At 40.6% G+C, this 10,378-nt stretch overlaps 1 pseudogene; it reads left to right on the forward strand.

Moving 5' to 3' along the window:
- Positions 1 to 359: 359 nt before the first annotated feature.
- LOC137753234 (small ribosomal subunit protein eS6-like) lies at positions 360 to 1,536 on the forward strand (annotated as a pseudogene).
- Positions 1,537 to 10,378: the final 8,842 nt, after the last annotated feature.

Here is a 10,378-nt window from a genome sequence, read left to right on the forward strand (position 1 = left end):
AGAGAAACTGACAGGAATACAATAATAGTAGGAGGAGGAGACTTTAACACCCCACTCAGAGCTTCTAGACAGAGAATCAGTAAGGCAACAGAGATCCCAAATGACACAATGGAACAGTAAGACTTAACTGACATTACACCCAAAACAACCAGAATACACATTCCTTTCAAGGGCACATGGCACATTATATAGGACTGACCACATACTAGGGCACAAAATAAGCCTCAACAAATTTCAGAGTATAGAAATTATATCAAGCATCTTTTCTGACCACAATGGCATGAAACTAGAAATTAACCACAGAAAAAGAAATGAGAGCTCTTTTAGGTGGTGCCTTGGATGCAGCTGGCCACTTCAGGATGAAGCTGAACATTTCTTTCCTGGCCATTGGCTGCCAGAAACTCATTGAAGTGGATGATGAATGAAAACTTCATGCCTTTTATGAGAATCGTACGGCCAAAGAAGTTGCTGCTGACACTCTGGGTGAAGAATAGAAGGGTTATGTGGTCCGAATAAGTGGTGGGAATGACAAACAGGGTTTCCCCATAAAGCAAAGTGTCTTAACCCATGGCCACATCCGCCTGCTACTGAGTAAGGGGCATTCCTGTTACAGACCAAGGAGAACTGGAGAAAGAATTCACAAATCTGTATGGGGTTGCACTGTGGATGCCAATCTGAGTGGTCTCAATTTGGTCTTCGTAAAAAAAAGGGAGAAAAATATTACTGGACTCACTGATACTACTGTGCCTCATCGCCTGGGACCCAAAAGAGCTAGCAGAGGGACTTCCCTGGTGGCTCAGTGGTTAAGAATCCGCCTGCCAACGCATGGGACACAGGTTCGAGCCCTGGGCCAGGAAGATCCCACATGCCGCAGAGCAACTAAGCCCAAGAGCCACAACTACTGAGCCTGTGCTCTAGAGCCCATGAGCCACAACTACTCAGCCCGCGTGCCTAGAGCCCGCAAGCCACAACTATTGAGCCTGTGCTCTAGGGCCCACAAGCCACAACTACTGAGCCCACGTGCTACAACTACTGAAGCCCACGCGCCTAGAGCCCGTGCTCCGCAACAAGAGAAGCCACCTCAATGAGAACCCCATGCACCACAATGAAGAGCAGCCCCCACTTGCCACAACTAGAGAAAGCCCACGCGCAGCAACGATGACCCAACACAGCCAAAAAATAAAAAAATCAATCAATCAATCAATAAAAAGAGCTAGCAGAATCTACACACTTTTCAGTCTCTCTAAAGAAGATGATGTCCACCAGTATGTTGTGAGAAACCCCCTAAACTAAGGTAAGAAATCTAGGACCAAAGCACACAAGGTTCAGTATCCTTTTACTCCATGTGTTCTGCAACACAAACGTCGGTGTATTGCTCTGAAGAAACAGCATTCTAGGAAAACTAAGGCAGAGACTGCAGAATATGCTAACCTCTTGGCCAAGAGAATGAAGGAGGCCAAAGAAAAATGCCGGGAACAGAATGGCAAGAGATGGAGGCTGTCCTCTCTGAGAGCTTCTGAGTCCAGTCAAAAATGAGATGTTCGGACTTCCCTGGTGGTGCAGTGGTTAAGAATCCGCCTGCCAACGCAGGGGACACAGGTTTGAGCCCTTGTCCGGGAAGATCCCACATGCCGCGGAGCAACTAAACCCATGCACCACAACTACTGAGCCTGCGCTCTAGAGCCCACGAGCCACAACTACTGAGCCCACGTGCCATAACTACTGAAGCCCGCATGCCTAGAGCCTGTGCTCTGTAACAAGAGAAGCCAATGCAATGAGAAGCCCGCGCACTGTAACAAAGAGTAGCCCCTGCTCATCACAACTAGAGAAAGCCTATGCACAGCAATGAAGACCCAACGCAGCCAAAAATAAAGTAAATAAATAAATTTAAAAAAAAAATAATGAGATGTTCTAGGAGTTCACTGGTGGCGTGGTGGTAAAGAATCCGCCTTCCAATGCAGGGGATGCAGGTTCAATCCCTGATCGGGGAACTAAGATCCCACATGCCACGGAGCAACTAAGCCCACATGCGACAACTACTGAGCCCACGTGCTCTGGAGCCCGTGCGCCACAACTAGAGAGCCCACACACCACAGCTACTGAGCCTGCGTGTTCTGGAGCCCACGCGCCATGACTAGAGAGCCCACGTGCCACTAGAGAGAAGCCCGTGCGCTGCAACAAAGATCCTGCATGCCACAACCAAGACCTGATGCAGCCAAATAAATAAAATAAAAATTTGAAACAAGAAATAAAACTGAGAAAATATTCATTATCTAACATAAAACTAACCAAATTTTTTTAAAAATGAGATATTCTAACAAATAAGATCAGACATTAGAAAAAAAAAAGAAATGGGAAAAAACCGATAACATGCTACTAAAAAACCAATGGGTCAACGATGAAATCAAAGAGGAAATTTAAAAATACCTTGAAAAAATGAAAATACAACCATACAAAATCAAAAAAAAAAGAAAACAGAACCATCAAAAGCTATGGGATGCAACAAAAGCAGCTGTTATAGGGAAGTTCATAACAATACAGGCCTTCCTCTAAAAACAAGAAAAATCTCAAGCAACCTAACCCACCACTTAAAAGAATTAGAAAAAGAAGAACAAGCAAAACCTAAATTCAGCAGAAGGAAGGAAATAATAAAGATCAGAGAAGAAAGAAATAAAATAGAGATTAAAAAAATAGAAATAAATCAATAAAACCAAGAGTTGGTTCTTTGGAAGGATAAACACGATGGACAAACCTCTGGCCAGGCTCACCAAAAAGAAAAGAGAGAGAACCCAAATAAAATAAGAAATGAAAAAGGAAACATAACAACTGATGCCGCAGAAATATAAAAAACCATAAGGGAAAATACTATGAACAAGTGTATGCCAACAAATTCAACAACCTAGAAGAAATGGACAAGTTCCTAGAAACACATAGCCCACCAAAACTGTATCAGGAAGAAATAGATAATTTAAACAGACTGATCACTAGAAGTGAAATAGAATCTGTAATTTTAAAAAACTCCCTACAAACACAAGTCCAGGACCAGATGGCCTCACCGGTGAATTCTACCAAACATACAAAAAAGAACTTATACTGATCCTTCTCAAACTCTTCCCAAAAAAATGGAAGAGGAGGGAACACTCCCAAAGACATGCTATGAAGCCACCATCACCCTGATAACAAAACCAGACAAAGACACCACCAAAAAGGAAAGTTACAGGCCAATATCTCTGAAGAATATAGATGCAAAAATTCTCAAAATATTAGCAAACCAAATCCAACAACACATAAAAAAAGATCATACACCATGACCAAGTGTGATTCATCGCAAGTTCACAAGGATGGTTCAATGTATGGAAATCAATACGATACACCACATAAACAAAAACCACATGATCATCTCGCCAGATGCAGAAAAAGCATTTAACAAGATTCAACATCCATTCACGATAAAAATTCTTACCAAAGTGGGTATAGAGGGATCATATCTCAATATAATAAAAGCTATTTATGACAAACCCACAGCCAACATAATACTCAATGGTGAAAAGCTGAAAGCCCTCCTGCTAAAAATCTGGAACAAAACAAGGGTGCCCAGTCTCACCTCTTCTATTTAACACAGGATTGGAGTCCTAGCCACAGCCATCAGACAAGAAAAAGAAATAAAATGTAAACAAATTGGAAGGGAAGAGGTAAAATTGTCATTATATGCAGATGATATGATACTATATATAGAAAACCCTAAAGACTCCACACAAAAACTACTAGAACTGATAAACGAATTCAGCAAGGTAGCAAGATGCAACATTAACACACAGAAATAGGTCACATTTCTGTACACCAGCAATGAAATATCAGAAAGGTAATTTAAATAAACAATACCTTTTTTTCTTTTTTGGCTGCGCCACCTGGCATGCAGGATCTTAGTTCCCCAACAAGGGATTGAACCTGTGCCCCCTGCAGTGGAAGCATGGAGTTGTAACCACTGGGCTGCCAGGGAAGTCCAACAATACGTTTTAAAATTGCACCCCCAAGGGCTTCCCTGGTGGCACGGTGGTTGGGAGTCTGCCTGCTAGTGCAGGGGACACGGGTTCGAGCCCTGGTCTGGGAAGATCCCACATGCCGCGGAGCAGCTGGGCCCGTGAGCCACAGCTACTGAGCCTGCGCGTCTGGAGCCTGTGCTCCGCAACAAGGGAGGCCGCGATAATGAGAGGCCCGTGCACTGCGATGAAGAGTGGCCCCCGCTTGCCACAACTAGAGAAAGCCCTCGCACAGAAACGAAGACCCAACACAGCCATAAATAAATAAATAAATAAATACTTTTAAAAAAATTAAAAAAAAAAAAGAGATTTAAAAAAAAAAAATTGCACCCCCAAAAATAAAATACTTAGGAATAAACCTGCCCAAGGAGGTGAAAGACTTATACACTGAGAACTATAAAACATTAATAAAGGAAATTGAAGCTGATTCAAAGAAATGGAAAGATAGCCCATGCTCTTGGATTGGAAGAATTATATTGTTAAAATGGCCATATTACCCAAAGCAATCTACAGATTTAATGTGATCCTTATCAAATTACCCATAACATTTTTCACAGAACTAGAATGAGTAATTCTAAAATTCATATGGAACCATAAAAGACCCAGAATTGCCAAAGCAATCCTGAAGAAAAGGAACAAAGCAAGAGCCATATCCCTCCCAGACTTCAGACAATATTACAAAGCTACAGTAATAAAAACAGCATGGTACTGGCACAAAAATAGACATATGGATCAATGGAACAGAATAGAGAGCCCAGAAATAAACCCACACACCTACGGTCAATTAATCTTTGACAAAGAAGGCAAGAACATACAATGGGAAAAAGCCAGGCTCTTCAGCACGTGGTGCAGGGAAAGTTGGACAGCTGCATGTAAATCAATGAAATCAGAACACACCCTCACACCATGCACAAATATAAACTCAAAATGGCTTAAAGACTTAAACATAAGACATGACACCATAAAACTCCTAGGAGAGATCACAGGCAAAACATTCTCTGACATAAATCGTACTATTGTTTTCTTAGGTCAGTCTCCCAAGGCAATAGAAATAAAACCAAAAATAAACAAATGAGACCTAATCAAACTTACAAGCTTTTGCACAGCAAAGGAAACGATAAACAAAACGAAAACACAACCTACGGAATGGGAGAAAATATTTGCACATGATGCAATCGACAAGGGATTAATTTCTAAAAGTTACGAACAGTTCATACAACTGAACAACAACAACAAACAAACCACCCAATCGCAAAAATGGGCAGAAGACCTAAATAGACATTTCTCCAAAGAAGAAATACAGAAGGCCAATAGGCACATGAAAAGATGTTCAACATTGCTAATGATTAGAGAAATGCAAATCAAAACTACAATGAGGTACCACCTCACACCGGTCAGAACGGCCATCATTAAAAAGTCTACAATAACAAATGCTGGAGAGGGTGTGGGGAAAAGGGAACCCTCCTGCACTGTTGGTGGGAATGTAAATTGGTGCAGCCACTATGGAGAACAGCATGGAGGTTCCTCACAAAATTAAAAGTAGAGTTGCCATAGGATCCAGCAATCCCACTCCTGGGCATATGTCCAGAGAAAACTATAATTTGAAAAGATACATGCACCCAACATTCACTGCAGCACTAGTTACAATAGCCAAGACACAGAAACAACCAAAAGGTCCACCGACAGATGAACGGAAAAGAAGATGTGATACATATATACAACGGAATACTACTCAGCCATAAAGAGAATGAAATAATGCCATCTGCATCAACATGGATGCAACTAGAGATTATCACACTAAGTGAAGTAGGTCAGAAAGAGAAAGACAAATACCATGTTATCACTTGTATGTGGAATCTAAAATATGACACAAATGAACCTGTCTATGAAACAGAAACAGACTCACGGACAGAGAGAACAGATTGGTGTTTGCCAAGGGGGAGGGGTTTGGGGGAGGGAGGGAGTGGGAGGTTGGGGTGAGCAGATGTAAGCTTTTATATACAGAATGGATAAACAACGTGGTCCTACCGTACAGCACAGAGAACTACATTCAATATCCTATGATAAACCATAATGGAAAAGAATATATAAAAAAGAATATGTATGTGTATGTATAACTGAAACACTTTGCTGTACAGCAGTTATTAAACACAACATTGTAAATCAACTATACTTCAATTAAAATACATACACACATAAAGTGGAAAAAAAAAAGGAAGATCTGGGGAATAAAATGCCCACCCATGAATACTCTTAAATGCTCTGACACACTCCTGGGGACACACAAGTCCATGCACATGTGCAGGTCTGTGTGCATGCGTAGGAAATAACTGAGAACATCCTATTTTCTCATTTTGGGTTAACCTTGAGGCCTTGCGGAAGCAGGAGGTAAAGGCCAAGGCAGAACTGTAACCTGCGGGGATACTGAAGAGCCTTTGGGTAAAGGGTAGATGACTTACTGGATCAAGGCTTTTAAGGAAATCTGTCTAATCATTAGTTGAGTAACGAGCTAAGAGCACAGAGACTTCACAACCCACACACAACAGGGAGCTCAGACTTTACAGAATTAGTTCAGGAAAGTCACTAACCGCAGCAGCAAGAGCAACCAACAACAGCAACAGCAGAGAGTCTGGGGAGTAGGAAACTGATTTCTTGAGTCACCACATTATATTATTTAAAATGTCTACTTTGGGGACTTCCCTGGTGGGCCAGTGGTTAAGACTCCACACTTCCAGTGCAGGGGGCGCGGGTTCGCTCTCCGGTCAGGGAACTAAGATGCCACACAGTGCGGCCCCCCAAAAAAAAGAGAAAAAAGAAAATGTCTACTTTTGGACAGAAAATTAGGAGACATGCAAAGAAACAAAGTATGACCCAGAAACTGGGGAACGTTTTTAAAAATCAACTAATAGGGGACTTCCCTGGTGGCACAGTGGTTAAGAATCCGCCTGCCAATGCAGGGGACACGGGTTCGAGGCCTGGTCCGGGAAGATCCCACATGCAGCAGAGCAACTAAGGCCGTGCGCCACAACTACTGAGCCTGTGCTCTAGAGCCCGCGAGCCACAACTACTGAAGCCCGCGTGCCTAGAGCCCGTGCTCCGCAACAAGAGGAGCCACCGCAATGAGAAGTCCGCACGCGGCAACAAACAGTAGCCCCCGCTCGCTGCAACTAGAGAAAGCCCCCACACAGCAACGAAGACCCAATGCAGCCAACAATAAAGAAATAACTAATAAATAAATAAATAAATAAATAAATAAATAAATAAATGTATGTCTGTGTGTGTGTGTGTGTATATGTATGTATGTATGTAAATTTATTTTTTAAAAAAATCAGCTAATAGGTACTATCTCTGAGGAGGCCCAGATGTTAAACATACTAGATAAGTCAGCTTTCATAAATCATGTTCAAAGAACTAAATGAAATTATGTCTAAGGAATTAATATGACAGAATGGTTCTCACCAAATAGAGAATACCAGTAAAGAAAAAAATTATTTCAAAAAGAAAATGGAAATTCCGTGGTTGAAAGTACATTAAATGAATTTGAGTGGGCAGAAGAACCAGCAAACTTGAAGATACATCAATTGAGATGATCACATGTGAGAAACAGGGGGAAAAAAATGAATGAGGGAAAATGAACAGTTTCGGAGACCAGCAGGGTATGATCAAGGGTACCGATAATGCTTAAACGGAGTCCTAGAAAGAAAGAGAGAAATGGGAAGAAAGATGGTTAATTTTATGTCAGTTTGGCTAGGCCACAGTACACAGAATTTCAGTCGAATATTACTCTAGATGTTTCTGTGAGGGTATTTTTTAGATGTGGTTAACATCTAAATCACTAGAAGTTGAGTAAAGCAGACTATCCTCCATGTTATGGAGGTCATGTGAAGGCCTCATCCAATCATTTGAAGGCCGTAACAAAAAATGACTGATGTCCCCCAGTGAGGAGGGAATTCTGCCAGCCAGACTGCCTGAAGACTCAAAATGCAGCATCCCCTGGCCCTGGGGTCAGCCTGCCAGCCTAACCTGTGGATTTTGGACTTGCCAGCCTCCACAGTCAGAGAAACTAAGTCCTAACAATCGAGCTATCCATCGAGCTATATATCTTCTAATGATTCTGTTTCCTTGGAGAACCCTAATACATCAGACAAAGACAAAATCAGCTTTTATATGTACAAATAACTAAGGGAAATCATGTCTAAAGAATTAATATGACAGTTAAGAGAACAGTATCCCACCAAAGACAGGGTACCAATAAAGAGAGAGAACAAAAGTTTTTAAAGACACAAGGGGAAATTCCATAATTGAAAAGTACAAAAGCTAAATTTGAGTTGATAGAAGAAAGAATCAGCAAATTTGGAGACAGATCAATTAGTATGGTCTAATTTGAGGAAAAGAAAGAAAAACAGTAAAAATGAACAGAGCCTCAGAGACCTGTTGGTTGCTATCAAGTGTACCAACTTATGCATAGTGGGAATCCTAGATGGAGAGAGAGAATGGGGCAGAAAGAATATTTGAAGAAATAATGGCCAAAAGTTACCCAAATTTAATGAAAAACATTAATCTATCTCCAAGAAGCTCAATAAACTACAAGGACATAAATTCAAGGAGCTCCACACCTAGATGCATCAGAATCTTACTGTCAAAAGCAAAAAACAAAGAATATTGACAGTAGCAAGAGAAATCAGTTCAGGCCATCGGATGGACCCTCAGTAGGATTAACAGTTGACTTCTCATCAGAAACCATGGAGGCCAGGGACTTCCCTGGAGGTCCAGTGGTTAAGATTTCGCCTTCTAGTGCAGGGGGTGGGGGTTCGATCCCTGGTTGAGGAGCTAAGATCCCAAATGTCTCACGGCCAAAAAACCAAAATGTAAAACAGAAGCAATATTGTAACGAATTCAATAAAGACTTTTTGAAAATAATGGTCCACATTAAAAAAAAAAAAAAACTGAAAAAAAAGTAACCATGGAGGCTAGAAGACAGTGGGATGACGTATTCAAGGTGCTGAAAGACAGTCAACCAGGAATTCTCTACCTGGTGAAACCATCCTTCAAAAAATGAAGGAGAAAGTAGGACATTTCCAGATAAACAAAAACAGAGAACTTATTGCTAGTATATCTGCCCTTCAAGAAATACTAAAAAGAGGTCCTCAGGCTCAAATGAAAATCACTAAATAAAAACTTGAATTCACATAAAGAAATAAAAAACACTGCTAAAGACAACTATACAGGTAAACAAAAGACAGTGTAAATGCATTTTTGTTTTAAACTCTTCTGTTTTATTTAAAAGACAACCACATAAAGCAATAATTATAAAACTGTTGATGCATTTACAATGTATAAAGATGTAACTTGTATGTAACCTGCAGCACAAAGGTAGGAAGGAGATAGCTATGTTGAAACAAAGTTTTTGGATACTATTGAAATTCCCTTACTGTTCAATTAAACTAGGTTATTTTAGTTAAGATGTTAATTGCAAGCCCCACACCAATTTTTTTTTAACATATAGTAAAAGACATGGGAATTTACATGGAATACTTGAAAATACCTAACAAAACAAGGCAGTGGTGGAGGAACTGACAAAGAAAACAGACAACACATAGAAAGAGCAAAATGTCAGAAGTCTTATCAATAATTACTTTAAATGTACATGAATTAAACTCTCCAATTAAAAGGTAGAGATTGACAGAATTGATTTTAAAAAGATTATGACTCAACTATATGCTACCTACAAGAGACTCAGCAAAAACTGGCAGTCTAGAAAGGAGAACTAGACAGACTACAGTCATAGCTGGAGACTTCATTCCTCTCATTTTTCATAATGGCTGGAGTAAGTAGGCAGAAGATCAACAAGGAAACAGAGGACTTAACACCATAAACCAACTAGACATCTATAGAACACCCCACCCACAACAGCAAAGTATATAGTCTTCTCAAGTGCACATGGAATGTGTTCCAGGAAGGACCATATGCTAGGCCATAAATCAAGGCTGTGTAAATTTAAAAGGACTGAGATAATATAATATAAAGTATGTTCTCCAACCACAATGGAATAAAATCAGAAATCAAAAACAGGAGGGAATTTGGAAAATTCAAAAAATATGTGGAAATTAGACATCACACTCATAAATATTCATAGAAGAAATTACAAGGGAAATTAGAAAATACTTTGAGGTAATTTGATAGAAAAAAAAAAATTGAGCTAATTCACCACATAATTAGCAAAAGAAGTATGTGGGCGGGGTGCCCACTGAGACCCCTGAGCTAACAAGGCAGCCAGAGCAGGACCTGGGCTGGAGGACATCCTTGGGGCCAGCACCGTGAACAGAGGCTTCGAGTTC

This window comes from Eschrichtius robustus, chromosome 19, assembly GCF_028021215.1.
Source record: "Eschrichtius robustus isolate mEscRob2 chromosome 19, mEscRob2.pri, whole genome shotgun sequence".
In the NCBI taxonomy this organism is placed as follows: domain Eukaryota; kingdom Metazoa; phylum Chordata; class Mammalia; order Artiodactyla; family Eschrichtiidae; genus Eschrichtius; species Eschrichtius robustus.